This window comes from Pezoporus flaviventris, unplaced genomic scaffold (genome assembly GCF_033815535.1).
Source record: "Pezoporus flaviventris isolate CSIRO_AGI_PZ_B2104156 unplaced genomic scaffold, CSIRO_AGI_Pfla_v1 ptg000036l, whole genome shotgun sequence".
Classification (NCBI taxonomy): Eukaryota; Metazoa; Chordata; class Aves; order Psittaciformes; family Psittacidae; genus Pezoporus; species Pezoporus flaviventris.
Window position 1 is genome coordinate 248,465 of NW_026892584.1, and position 13,501 is coordinate 261,965.

Below are 13,501 nucleotides of genomic sequence, written 5' to 3' on the forward strand. Positions count from 1 at the left end.
ACCCCATATCACATTATTTTTTCAGCCTTAATTCATTGCCTTCTGATGCTTTACTGAAGCTTCACATCTGGGGTCTCTGATCTGCCTCTAGACAAGATGTGGACTATTTATTTATTTATTTGTTAGACCACAAATGTCATTCCAAGCTGTCATTAACACTTAGAAATCAAGGAATTGAAGGCTAGAAATACATGTAAACATTAAGAAATAGCTGTTGTGAAATACTTCACCTTCACTGACTCCAAGTGTGCATTGCCCATGGGAAAGAGAAATGAAAACTGGAACACAACAAGAGCCTTGTAGAGAACAGCTTTGTCCAGACTCATTTAAGCAGAAGTCAATGCACAGAGCTAGCTCAGTTCACCTGACCATGCTGCCTTCTGTAAGCCAACTAGCAGTGGCCCCACAGTGGGCTGTGTCCTTCTGCAGATGGTCATATGCAAACAGCCAAGTAACTGTTGAGTACAGTGTGTAGCAAGCTAACCCTATTCTCTTACCTCCTATATTTAGTGTAGGTCAGTGATCCAGATTTTCAACAAACAAAACATCAATATTATCACGGTGAGGACACATCTGCTGCTTCTTTCCATGGCTCAGCCCATTGTCTATAGCAATCGCAAAGCATTTTATGCAGCTTATAAATGAAAGTATTTACATCTAAAAAAAATTTGCAAAAGTTATTTTTTATTTTCCCAAGTCTAAGATAAGAACTAACTTAAAAATAAACTTTGATAGTCTTTGCTTCCTCTGAATAGGTTATATTGAATTTCTCAAGGGCCATGAAGGCAGTTCAGGTAGCCACAAGAATGAACAAAAGAAGGGGCTTTGATTGTTTGTTGAAGGAGAATTTGCAGCATTAATGTTTTATGCCAATAAAACTTTTTACAGGTACAAGGTTTCTCACTCAGACCACACTGAAAATATTTAATATTTTTTTCAATGCAAAAATAATACGTATGCTTTTTTACTTATCTCAACAGCAAAGCCCTACTGAAAAAATGTGTTTGCTGTTAGTAATATTACAAAGCACACTAAAAGCCTCTCCTAAGAGAAGGACACTTTATGCCAGTCTTTGTGCAGCCAGAGCAGATCCTGTGAAGGGTTTATAATCTAAACACATAAGGTACAGAAGGAGTTAAAAAGGTGTGATGATTTATTTATGTAAAGTTTTGAATACATGTGGCACTGCATGAACAAGCAGCCTCTACAATTTTCCACAACCATTTATATCTATCTAGCTATAAAATGGAGAAAGGTAATACACAATTAGAACAGCAATGCTTTAAGACAGTTCTCCATTGGTACAAAAAACTGCCATGAGGAACAGTGCAGAATCAGTCCTTCTGCATGACACAATTTTATGTTAAAATTGGCAGAGTTTCACCTTGTGTATTTGCTTTTTCATTTGTTTTATGTCTGAAACGGCAACATTTCTCCACAACTTGCATTCAGACACAATTTGGCATTTTCAATGAACTCATAGATCCCATCTCCTTTCTCTGGATACTGAGGCAGTTTTGATGTGCCCTCGTGATAGCAAAGGGTTAAAAACTTTTCTTATGTTCCTACTGGGTTGTAAAAGAAACTGCTGAAGCTGATCAATGACCACTGTTAAGACCTGGAAACCAATTATAAACCTGAAATTTGTGATGAACAAAGCTCTGAAACACTAGGATGAAAACTACTGAATTAGTCCAGTTCATTAAAATCATTAATAGTCATGAAATGAAAACCACCAGAGTCCAAAAAGACTTAATGCCCTATCCATATTAATTAGATGGGAGCAAATCTGAAGTGAAAAGCAGCACATGCTTTGTAGAATTAGCAATTGCTCTCTACAGACTACACAGATCTCTATTAAAATTCAGTTTAATTAAAATTGATCACGTTAAGAAACTGATGTGGTTAATTAACTGAATTCCTGGACTTCTTTTCATACATTTCACAAATGCATTGTACACTGCTTTCCTGGGTCACAGCTTATGTTGCAGTGAAAATCTTGATTTCACAGGTTAATGCTGCATGTTCCATGAGGCCTAAAGTTCCTGTGTACCCCCAGGAAACCCCAGCAGCTCAGGGAAAACAACAGGCCTTCGAAGCTATCAAAATCTGCCACTGGAAACCAGGTGGAAGAAATAACAGGGCTTGGCTAAGGGTTTAATCCTAGAGCTGCCCAGGAACACAGGGTTGGCACAGGCTTCAGTGGCCTATATGGTGAATCTGGGAGGGCCAGCAATCCAGTACCTCCAAGAGTTTGCAGTACCATTTTCTAAACAATGAGGTAACCATTTCCAGAGTTGTAAAGTGGATTTGGCCAGTGTTAGGTGAATAGTTGGATTTGAGTTTAAGGGTATTTTCCAACCTAAATGATTCTGTGATAAACCACTAGTGCCATATCAGCTTCAGGAGAAAGGCTGAATTACATCTAATCAAGATTCATTCTTATCATATCACTGTTTGAAAGGATAAGGCATTATGAATTGTGCCGTTCTGGTTTTGGTAGGAGGATTTCCAGATTTTCTTTTCTATGCCCTATTCATTGGCATGGTTTAGCCTATGAAAGCAACTTGCTTATGAAGTACAGCTGCAAATTCTTGTCTTTTAGAACATCACTTATAAAATATCAGCAAACAGTCCAGTGTTTGCCCAACATGCTGTGCAAGAGGACATCAATGTAGATGCTTTTTGAAAGAAAGCGGATGGATGAGCATCAGTACTGATACAGTAGAGAGGATTGTGTTACAACATCTAGATTATAATCTGAACTGCCATCCCAGTTATTTCCTAACATTTTATGAAGCAGAGTGACACCTGGAATCTCAAAAGACTCATAAGCAATCATACTTCTGGATACAGCTACAGGAGACTTCAAAGATAAAAAACAAAATTTTTGGAGGAAGACTGTGGCCACACAACTGCTGAAGGAGAGTGGATTTAAGTTCTGAAAATGGCATAAAGTCTAGATGGAGGCTAAAATAATTACCAAGGAATTATAATACAATACATAACAAAGAACAACAGTGGAAAGTGCCCCTGCCTGCAGCACAGGGTGGGAACTAGATGATCTTTAAGGTCCCTTCCAACCCTAACCCATTCTATGATTCTATATGAATTTTACATACCTTTGATTTATATTCAGATCTACATGAATAATGGCACTGAACTTTGTATAACCACTTTATATAATCTTGTTCTTCATTACTTCTGACCGCTGTGTAATGCTAAAACGTTCTTTTCTTCTCTGAACACCTTTTGCTAGCTAAGGATTAGCATTCAGTGATAATGCTGTACTTTACAGACAGAAGCTGCATACAGGCTGTGAATGCATGTGGATGGACACACGTATGCTCTTATCTATAGCTGTTTAAATAGAACCAACTGCTTTCAACTCCAGCACTATTTTGTTTTTAAGAAAAGAAAAGAAAAATCTGACTAGGATATAAGATACTGTCCTGGGTTCAGCAGTAGCAATCATTTTTCTCCTCCTTAGTAGCTGGTGCAGTGCTGTGTTTTGACTTTTGGCCTGGGAACAGAGCTGATAATAATGATGTTTTGGGTTGGCCAAGGACTTTGTGAGCCTCATGCTCTGCCAGGGAGGAGGGGAAGCCAGGAGGAAGCAGAGACAGGACACCTGACCCAAACTGACCAAAGAGGTATTCCATACCACAGTACGTCATGCCCAGGATGTAACTGGGAGTTAGCCGGAAGGGCTGGGAGACTGCAGGGTTGGAGGAGGTATGGGTCAGTGCTTGGTTGAGGTGGGGGGGGTGAGTTATCGGTCGGCTGGTGGTGAAGTGTTGTATTCTCTTCCCTTGTTATTTCCTTTATCATTGTTATTACTGGTGGTAGCGGCAGTGGTTTGTGTTATACCTTAGTTACTAAACTGTTCTTATCTCAACCCATGGGAGTTACATTCTTTTCGATTCTCTTCTCCATCCCTTCGGGAGTAGGGGGAGGGCAAGAAGAGGGGGGGACAGTGAGTGAAGGAGCTCTGCCTGGTTTTAAACCATGACAGATACACAACTGACTCTTAATTCCCTCATGGCCAAGCCCTTGTTAATGTCTTGGCCTGTTTCGGTAAAATGATCATGGTTCAAGTAATGTAAAACACACAGATTCAGCCGTTTTCCTTTTCCCTAGAGGCAAATACTTTCTTATCATGGTGAAACAGGAGTCGTGTGCTGATGCATTAGAGAGCCAAAGTTCTTTTAAGCCGCATCAGAAAATTGAATACTTACTGCAACCTATCATTTGGAACTGCAGAGTGAAACAAAAGCATAATGCAAACAAACACAGGAGGTTCACTCAGCATTATCTAGTATTGCATAAGCCTAAGCAGCTGCCTTACAAAATGTGAATACACAAGCAAAGACCCAAAATGAAATAGAAGAATTTAACTCCAGGAAAAAAATAAATTACATCGATTCATATTTAAATCAGGATTTCATAGTCAATAGTTAAAATACAATCAATTGGATGGAGATGGTCTTGCTATGCTTGCCTTGGAAGAGGGGTTATTTTAGGACAGCATTCTCCCAAGGAACCACAGAGAGGGCAAAGCCATAAACACAGCCGGTGTGCACTCTTTACTCAAGCAGTATCTATTTATAATCCTCTGTTTATAATAAAAAGGGAACAGTAGTATTTTGAAAACCTGAATGACAGTACCGCTACATCTAGGTAAAATGCAACAGAATAAAAGAAACCACATGGTAATTAAAGCAGGTTCTGCACTGTTAAAAAAAAAAATCTTAGAAAATGATACCCTAAGTCACCTTACTCATGTTTTTTAGGGACTCCTATATCAGATTGTATGTTTCTCAGAGGGGCTTCAAAATTTCCTGGGCTACCAAATCAGACTGCATCTTTTGCCTGCACAAGTGAAGAATGAATGGGAGTTCTCCCTTTCAAATAGAAGGTCAAGGGAGCTGACAGGAGTCATGAGAGGTGACAGAAAAGGAACGAGAAATGTATAAGGATGAAATTCATCCTTTATGGGATGGGGCCAGACCCTAAATTCTGAGTGACTTCCCAGGCACTCTCTGCCTCAGGTTCAGTGTTTTCTGGAGCTCTCTGATCCCAGTCTCTTTCATAACCTGTTCCCTGGAGCTGCAACTCCTAAAGCTCCCAGCTGCCACTCAAAAATCTTCCCATGCACACACAGTAACATATGTTGCTTTCCAAAAGAGCAATAGGAAGCCCTTTCCCAATCATCTGCATAATCCGTCCTTTCCCTATCATCTCCTCCCCAAAAAGGCAAACTCCAAGAAAGAAGATCCAGTTATATAAAGGGTCATCCGTCCACTACTCTCCTACCAATGCCATATTCTTGCTGCTTAGTTTAAATACAAGCATTAGAACCATTTCAGCAGTGGATGACAAAACCTTCTATCAGTGATGTAGAATGAAAGATGGCATTGAACAAGAACAGGGAGCAATTTTCCCTAGTAATTAAAAAAAACCAACAGTTCAAATTCAGATTGCACATTCCAGTAGCCTCAGTCCCATAAATGAAGAATTACTGTTTGTTCAGCCCTTTTTAGCACAGCCTTAGCCTACAGGTACTTTTCTGGTAAAGCAATTATTTACATAGTACAGGTTTTATGTAAAGTTTCAGGGGAAAGAGGAACAGGGATCATGAAACAATTCCATGCCATGAACAGGCACACAACTTCCAGCATGTCAGACTTCATAACAAATACTTATGAAGGAAATTGCACCCAACAAAACTAAATGGCACTTAACACTGAGAACAGATCTTCACATATTTTATAACCGCACAAAGCTACTACAACTCTATTAAGTTAGTGATTTAGTCTTAACTTACACGTGAAACCAACAAAAGGAAACAGAAAACCCTTGATCTACACTGCAAAGACAGCATATGCAGAGCCCAGTTTAAACAGATTAGGAGGACAAAAAAAAACACAACCCCAAATAAAAACCAACACCAATTTCTTTCACAGTTAAAAGCAGGAAACATCAGAACCCAAAGACACATTTACCAAAAGACTAGTTTAAAATCAGTAATTGAGAACTATTATAGTCCTTTATGCTGTTGACATCAGTTTGACTATTTTATGTGAATTTTCTATGCCTTATAAACAAAGTATGTAAATTCAGTAACTCCTCGTCTGGGCTTCAAAATACATCTTGGGCCCATTACCTGCAACAGTAGGTACACAATGCAGACTTTGGCTGGTAGAAGGTGATATAAATAATTTAAATGAACATGTGGAAAAGGGAGGCACTGCCAGGAAAAAGTTGCTGCTGGATCTCACTTCCAAAGTCTGCCTCAATGCATTAAAGGGAAACTGGGCACTACAGAAATCCTCACAGCTCACTCTGGGGAAAAACAGGCAATATTAATTCTCCACAATGCAGTACTAAAGCTACACTAGGGTACAGTTTAGCCCAATATCCTGTTAACTTATTAGCACCAAATCAATGAATATATAAAAATTCTGTGTCTCATGCCTTCCTATGCACAGGTTTAAAGACTGCATGGACTAGCAAGGATTGTTTCATAATTTCTTGAAGAATTCCTGAGTAGGTAAGGTGAAGTAACAGCTGCATTCAAGATGTACAGCTAATACGTGCTTCTCACTAGTTTCTATTTCAGAACTTTGTTTTATTTCCATAATGATTATACAATTTCCACAATGATTATTTGTATCCTTGGGTACCTAAAAGAAGTGCTGTGTTCATATACGAGACATTAACTACTTTCTGAAAGTTCAGGCTCATCAGAATGTGTCAAGGAATGTTTATCTTGGCTGTCATCTTCTAACTTGAGGAAATTCTCAGCAGTGTCTGACAGACTTGTCAGTGTCCTGTGTTTTGTCATTTGCCTCAGCATGATCCTTCCTCTGACAAAAACTGTCAAAATTTAAAATGCTTGAAGTGGAAATCGTCAAACTAAAACTTCAGGAGAAGGAATTAGTAACTGGATTTTATATGAGAAAATCTTGCACACTATAAAATTGCATTTGAATGAAAAACCTCTCTTGCAGCTTGGGAAGGTAGTGCTTACTTTGGAGGTACAAAGTACATAGATGCTCCATGCGAATTATGTACTTTGTCATACTATTCTAAAAGTATAATTATTGTATTTAGCTAAACACACAAAAAATTGTTGTTGGTAAAACACACAAACTATTTCTTCAGTCAGATTAAAACCTACATCTTGCTTCTGAATGGAAAAACAATGGTCAAAAATTACAAATTAAAGCACATAGAATGACATGGAGAATGCTGGGCAGGAAGGAAGATGATACATACAAAGGGCCCACCCTCACTAAGTTCAGTTACAGTTCATCATATCACACCAGAGGCCCTGTTTCAATAATCTAGTCTTGTGCTATGCATGGAATAAGGAGCTTTGAAGCAACCTCTTGCGTTAATTTTGCATGAAAATACCATCTGCCCTAAACGGCTATGTAGGCTATGGATCTGTTATAGCCTAGATATGGTCAACATGATATTGAAAGTTCAACATGATATTGAAAGGTCAAAGAAGGGTCTAATTACATGCTTTAGTACTTAGAGGCCATGGTCACTGGAGCATGAACATAATCACTCAGGCCAAACAAGATCCATTTATAATTTTAATTATCAGTGAATCAGACATCTCTTGAAGAGTTGTTCCATGTAAAAGAATTATATGACTGTTGCTCAAAGTGACTGTCTTGTTTCTCTCTAAAACAATCTCCTGAGAAACCCTCAGTAATTCCCTGTTGGTATACTTAGAATCCATCTATCTTCTCAAACACTGCATATTAACTTACTTGAAGTATTGTATAACTGCATACAAACAAACCAAACCTCTTGTGTTACAACAGTATGATCTCTTGCAACAGAGTTTTGAAAAATCCAGAATCCCAAACCTAAGGAATATTAGGCTAGGGCTGACCATACAATTCCATTCACTCCCTTGTGTGGTGCAATGATGCAACATGTACAAAGCAGACTGTAAAGATATTTTAACAAGTTTCTCACCTCATTCATTGCACACAGTAGAGGATTTCTAGGGGGAGGAACTGAGCTGTAACAAAAGGAATACCTACTTAGGCTGTTAATGGAAAAAAAAAAGAAAAAGAAAAAGAATATGTTTTGAAAGAGACCCTCAGATCACTAATTCCTCAATTTTCTTTTTGTCAGTCTTGACTTCAGGAATGAGGTTTGATTTATGGAAGTGTGAATACAGCTCTGCAAATAGAGCATGTTCAAAAGTGAACTCAGTGAAGGCTGAGCTTTCAGTATATGAAGTGCTTGTTGCCACTAAGCATCCAAAAGTGGATGTCCTCAGCACATTACATTCAGTATCCAAAAAATCAGTGCAGAGCATTTTGTTCTTCAGCTAACATCAATATTCCGATACCTGTCAATTTGTTTTGCATAATTAAGAGGCCAGGAAGGGCTAATCTGCACTTTCTTTACATGATATTTTGTGTAGCACTGCCTTATTTACAAGATGAGCATAAAGTCACCCACTTTTCTGCTGGACGTCTGAAAATCTGCGAAGAAACATGTCTCCCAGCCTCTGTCACAGGGATGGCTGGATTCTCACCCCTCCAAACAATCTCTGCTGAGTGACTATGGGAATGAAGCCTTGCCAGGTCAGCTTCCTGGGGAGCATCCAGCTGTATTGTCAGCGCAATTGCCCTCTCTAAGCCCAACTGCCTTCATCACCTGCCCTCTGCAAGGTTTCTGATATAGCCTGTTTGCACTTCAGACAGTGCGTTGTGCATAGGGTGCACCTTTTCCTACTTGATGCTCTGGTCACTGACTGCTTAGAGGGCTTCCCTTTCCCAAACAGTCTCAAGGGCCCCCTTACAGCCTTAACCAGAAAAAGACAATATTCTACAGCTCAGCAAGTTACATATGCTCATATTTAACTGACATGAACTTGAAGGGGACCATGCACACACTTAAAAGTTAAGAAAGCAACTAGTATTTTGCTGAACCTGGCCACTAGGAGAGAGAACATCCTCTGCTGCTCAGCTAAAATGGCTTCACGGCTATCTGATACCCACTAAACGTTCTGCAATCACTGAACTCAGTAGTTACACCACTACTACCAAATTCAAGTAACCTACACTGTGAATACACTGTGGACTACAGAATGCTCAGACATGCAGAAGTGACTAGTCCTGGTCACCCTCTTACTGGATCAGTTGACCTACTGCATTTTCTCCCTTCTTGCTCAAACAACCCATCTCCTTCCAGAGGAAAGCTACAGCAGTAGGAGATGATGGAGACTCAGATCAGGTATGACTGGTGGTCTGCATGCACAGTCAACACCAATGCCACAAAGTGCTACTTAATATATTCGCCTTGCAGTGTAGACACCATCATAGTGACTGCTATTCTAAGCACTATGTATACATAGTCTGTTAGCAAATAGGCTTTCCATAGTAATAAATATTTAGGATTACAATTTAAGTCTCAGGGGAAAATCTCTCACACACAGACTTTCAGTACTATATTGAATTTGCAAACCAAGAAAGGAATGCTCAACACATTTGATCAAGTTTACTATTACACTGTATACTGCCATTGCTACCAGCCATCTTACACATGCGTAGTGAACACAGATTGCCCCCATGCTTCTAAATGGCTAGATAGAAAAAGATCAGATAGTTGTATAGTCAAAGAAGCTGGAGTAAAATGTAGAACTAGAATCAAAGACACCTATTAAACAGAAAAAGGTAATAAATTGGATCGTTTGCTTCCATATTTATGCTTTCAACCATTAATCAAATCCATTTCCATTTCTAATTTTACAATTTTTCTTTTCTTTTGACCTTTAATAAAATGTTTCAATTGATCAGTGTAATAAAAATGTGAATTATATGAGCTGGCACAAAGAAAGACCATTGAGTAATCTGTGTTCCAGCTATCAAAGGAAAATGTCTGTGATTATGTATGGGCTAAAAGATATTTAAAAAAACCCCACATGCATTTTTCACTTAAGAATTCAATACAGAACAAGCTTTTAAAAGACCTCAAACATCAACAACCAAAATAAAGGGTTTATGGGACAGTATCTGTCATTGAGTTTACTTACAAAATCTATTTGCTTAATAATAGAGGGCTTTTTTTTAAGCACAAATAGGAATATATTCTCATGTGCTCAATGTTTATTTCAACTGTATCCCAAACACAAAATTGTTTCATTGCATAAGCACTTAAAATTGTTCTTTGGGTTTTCTAAACAGCAGTGCAGTACTACGTCAGCAAGAATGTTATCAAAGTAAGCAGCCTGCTGAGCCTGCCAGCCAGTAATATTATTTGTTTCAATAGCTTTCCTTTGGATAAATAGCATGTATTGATTTTCTGCATCAGATCCCTTATACAGAGAACATTAGAAGAGAAATTATACTTCCTATTTTTAATCTGTCTTATTAAAGACTGTTGCTGAAGACTAACAATACAGTCACCAGAGATTTAAAAGTTTTGAGCATTTAGCTCAAATTTAGATTGACCATTTAGGGATTCTAGGAAATTTTTCTTCTTTTGTAAGAGTTCTTAATATGGGGCAAAGCCATTTCTGCCAGAAAGGAGGGATTTTTTTTCAAAGGATAGAAGCAATTAGCTAAAATGCATTATTCCATTACTATCTGGCCTGAGTTCCCTTTGCTCCTCAAAGCATTCCTCATATAAATTTCAGGTAAGTGAAGGCATCATGAAGGAAACAAAGAACAAAAGCACAGAGCAAAGGGTACCAGGGGACTGGTGGTAAGAAGAGGTTGAACTCTGGGAAGAGAGATCAAGGTCAGAGGTGTGTTTCAGAGGCAAAGGAAGGATCAGAGTACGTATAGGAAGACAGGGGTAGCAACAGAAAAGCTGCAAGAACATTTGCAAGAGGCAAAGGGCACTATGGCTGGCAGGAAAAAAAAATTAAATAGATGCAGCATTTCAGAAAACTTCTCAGTTCAGAAAAAGATCTACATACAAGGAGAAATCCATAATGACAAGTGGTTTAACAGGTTTTCTTACTCCTTCAGCAACATCCACAGCCTGCCATACTTACAATATAACATCTATGAGGATTTTGGGGCTTTTTTTTTTACTCCCAAACTGTAATAGCTTGTCCTAAAAAATGCCAAGGAGCTAGAGAACTAGTACTGACTCAAATGCAGTGGGATTAGTCATGTACACCAGAGACCAAAGTCTGGGCTTAGTTTTAAATTTGACTCAGAAAGTAACAATATTTAATAACATGCTCATTATTGTTAGCTGAATGTCAATTTTCAGTGGCTGAATTTCCATCATACTATGATATTTTTGGTGCACTCTTACATCAGCATATTTTAATTAGAGTTAATAGAGCTACAAAGCAAAGATTTAGCCCCACTATGGTTAGAGTACTGTTGCCAACATTTAGTTGAACAAGGGTCATGCTGGAGTACCCCTAGTGACAATTACTGCAACAGGATCACGAAATAGACATGAGGTAACATACTGTCTTTGCACTTTGCCTACACACTTGGGATTAGATATGCTCAATAAAAGACACAGGGCTCTATAAAAAATGAGCAATGACATTTAACTTCTAGGCTTCTGATCCCAAGGAGGGAATTCAGATTTCAGAATCTGATGTCTGCAATGCATGGAGAAGCTTGGCATTTCAGAGTAGGATTCAAAACAACTAATGCACTGAAGTCCAGAGAAAAACCTGAGCACACACATTGCTTCTTAAATGCCAGAGCAAACACATTTATTCAGAGATGTAGAGAAGTGTGAGCACACAGAGGACTGCACCTTCTTCTGAGGGTAGGTTTTTGAATCTATTCTTTATGAGACCTGATCCGGGTTTCCCAAATATGACTGATGTGATGGCAATTAACCTGTTCACCTTCATATACTATCACAACAATCATACCTTTACTTAGGCGCAAGAGGTCAGGTTCAATGCCTTCTTTACCAAATGAGGTTCAAGTCCATGTTTTCCAGCTCTACACAAAGTGCCTTTCCCCAGGGTGTTACATTAAGCTACAAAGCAATTCCTGTGATTCCTCCTGCTCTGTGCTATTACACAGAAAGAAATACTGACCCAAGGGGAAAAAAAATAAATAAATCCAAACCAAAACAAATCCCCCCAAAACATGGGAAAGAATGAACACAACTGGTTTTGTAGACCAGACACTTTGCCTCTAGGTTCCTGGATTATGATCTCAGCTCCTGAGCTTATTTTGGGACAGCTCCTACCACAGTGGCAGTTTTCTCTAAATGTGTAAGTTGTCCTGAAAAGAATTGAGGCTCTTTTCTAACACTGCCTGGCACACACCCCTCACTCCATCACCTCAATCATCTGGCTGTTCTACCAGCTGCACTGTCACATCACCCACAACCTGCATATTTCTGGTTTTCCTTTATTTCCCTTATTTATTTTTTTTCTATATTACAATTCACTCTTTTAGGCACCTACATATTTAAGGTTATCATCAGCTCAGTAGGGCGCTATCTCCCCACATTAAAATTCACACCTTCATTCTTGAGGGCCAAACAAGTGACTAGAGACATCCCATAACAATACAATATTCTGGCTAGAACTCTCAGAAAGACAGAAAAGAGGGGTGTGGTGTGCAATTAAAGAACAACTAACATCCCCAGTGTAAGCAAAATCAAAGAGGAAGTTTTGACTATTACAGTGTGTTGGAGTACCAGCAGTAGCTCTGGACTAACAAAAGAATATTCAAACAAAAGGCGTATTAACTCAAAGTGCACATTTTTATTTAATTAGAGGTAAAACAGAAAGAACAGTAATAAGTCAATAATAATGACTTATTACTTCCTTTATGTGGCACACTTACAATAAATGGTAATTTACCATTAGAGAGACTTATTAAATTTTTTTTCTACTAAAGAAATTAACATTAGTCATGTGGAGAAAGAGAACGCTCTCCATTTCCAGCTTTAGGATTTGCATTCAACAAGGCAGTCTGAGGATATAACAGACCCCAATTCTGCCTTTAGCAATGCAGGAAGAATTAAAGCATAACCATGTATGACATCATTCCAGCTGTACACTGATGGGCTACAGATCATTTCATCCACGCTATTTGAAAAACATTCCACTTTCCAGTCATTAGACTTGCTAAATGGATTCACCTGCCATACCCTTGGAATCATTAAAAATAGAAAAGAAAATCTTTGGCACACAAGAGCCTTGCTTTAGTTTTATTCTTATTGCTGATGTACTACTGCTTTTATGTCTTAGAAATAAATAATTTTTCACATTCTGTCAGGAAAAAAAATACCAAAACAAAACCAAAACCAAAACAACAAACTAAGTCTGTATTTCCTGCTTTTATTCTTGCTCTAGGCTTATTTCAAAGTTTCTGATTAACTATCTTCAGAAAGCAGATAAAGCATGACTTCATAGACAGAACTTGTCATTACCAGGGCTGTCCTGTGCCTCACTGTTTTTACAATGTCTTAATATTTTTAAAAAACTGCCTGTAGCCCATTCCAAAGAAAAGAGGATCAGTTTACT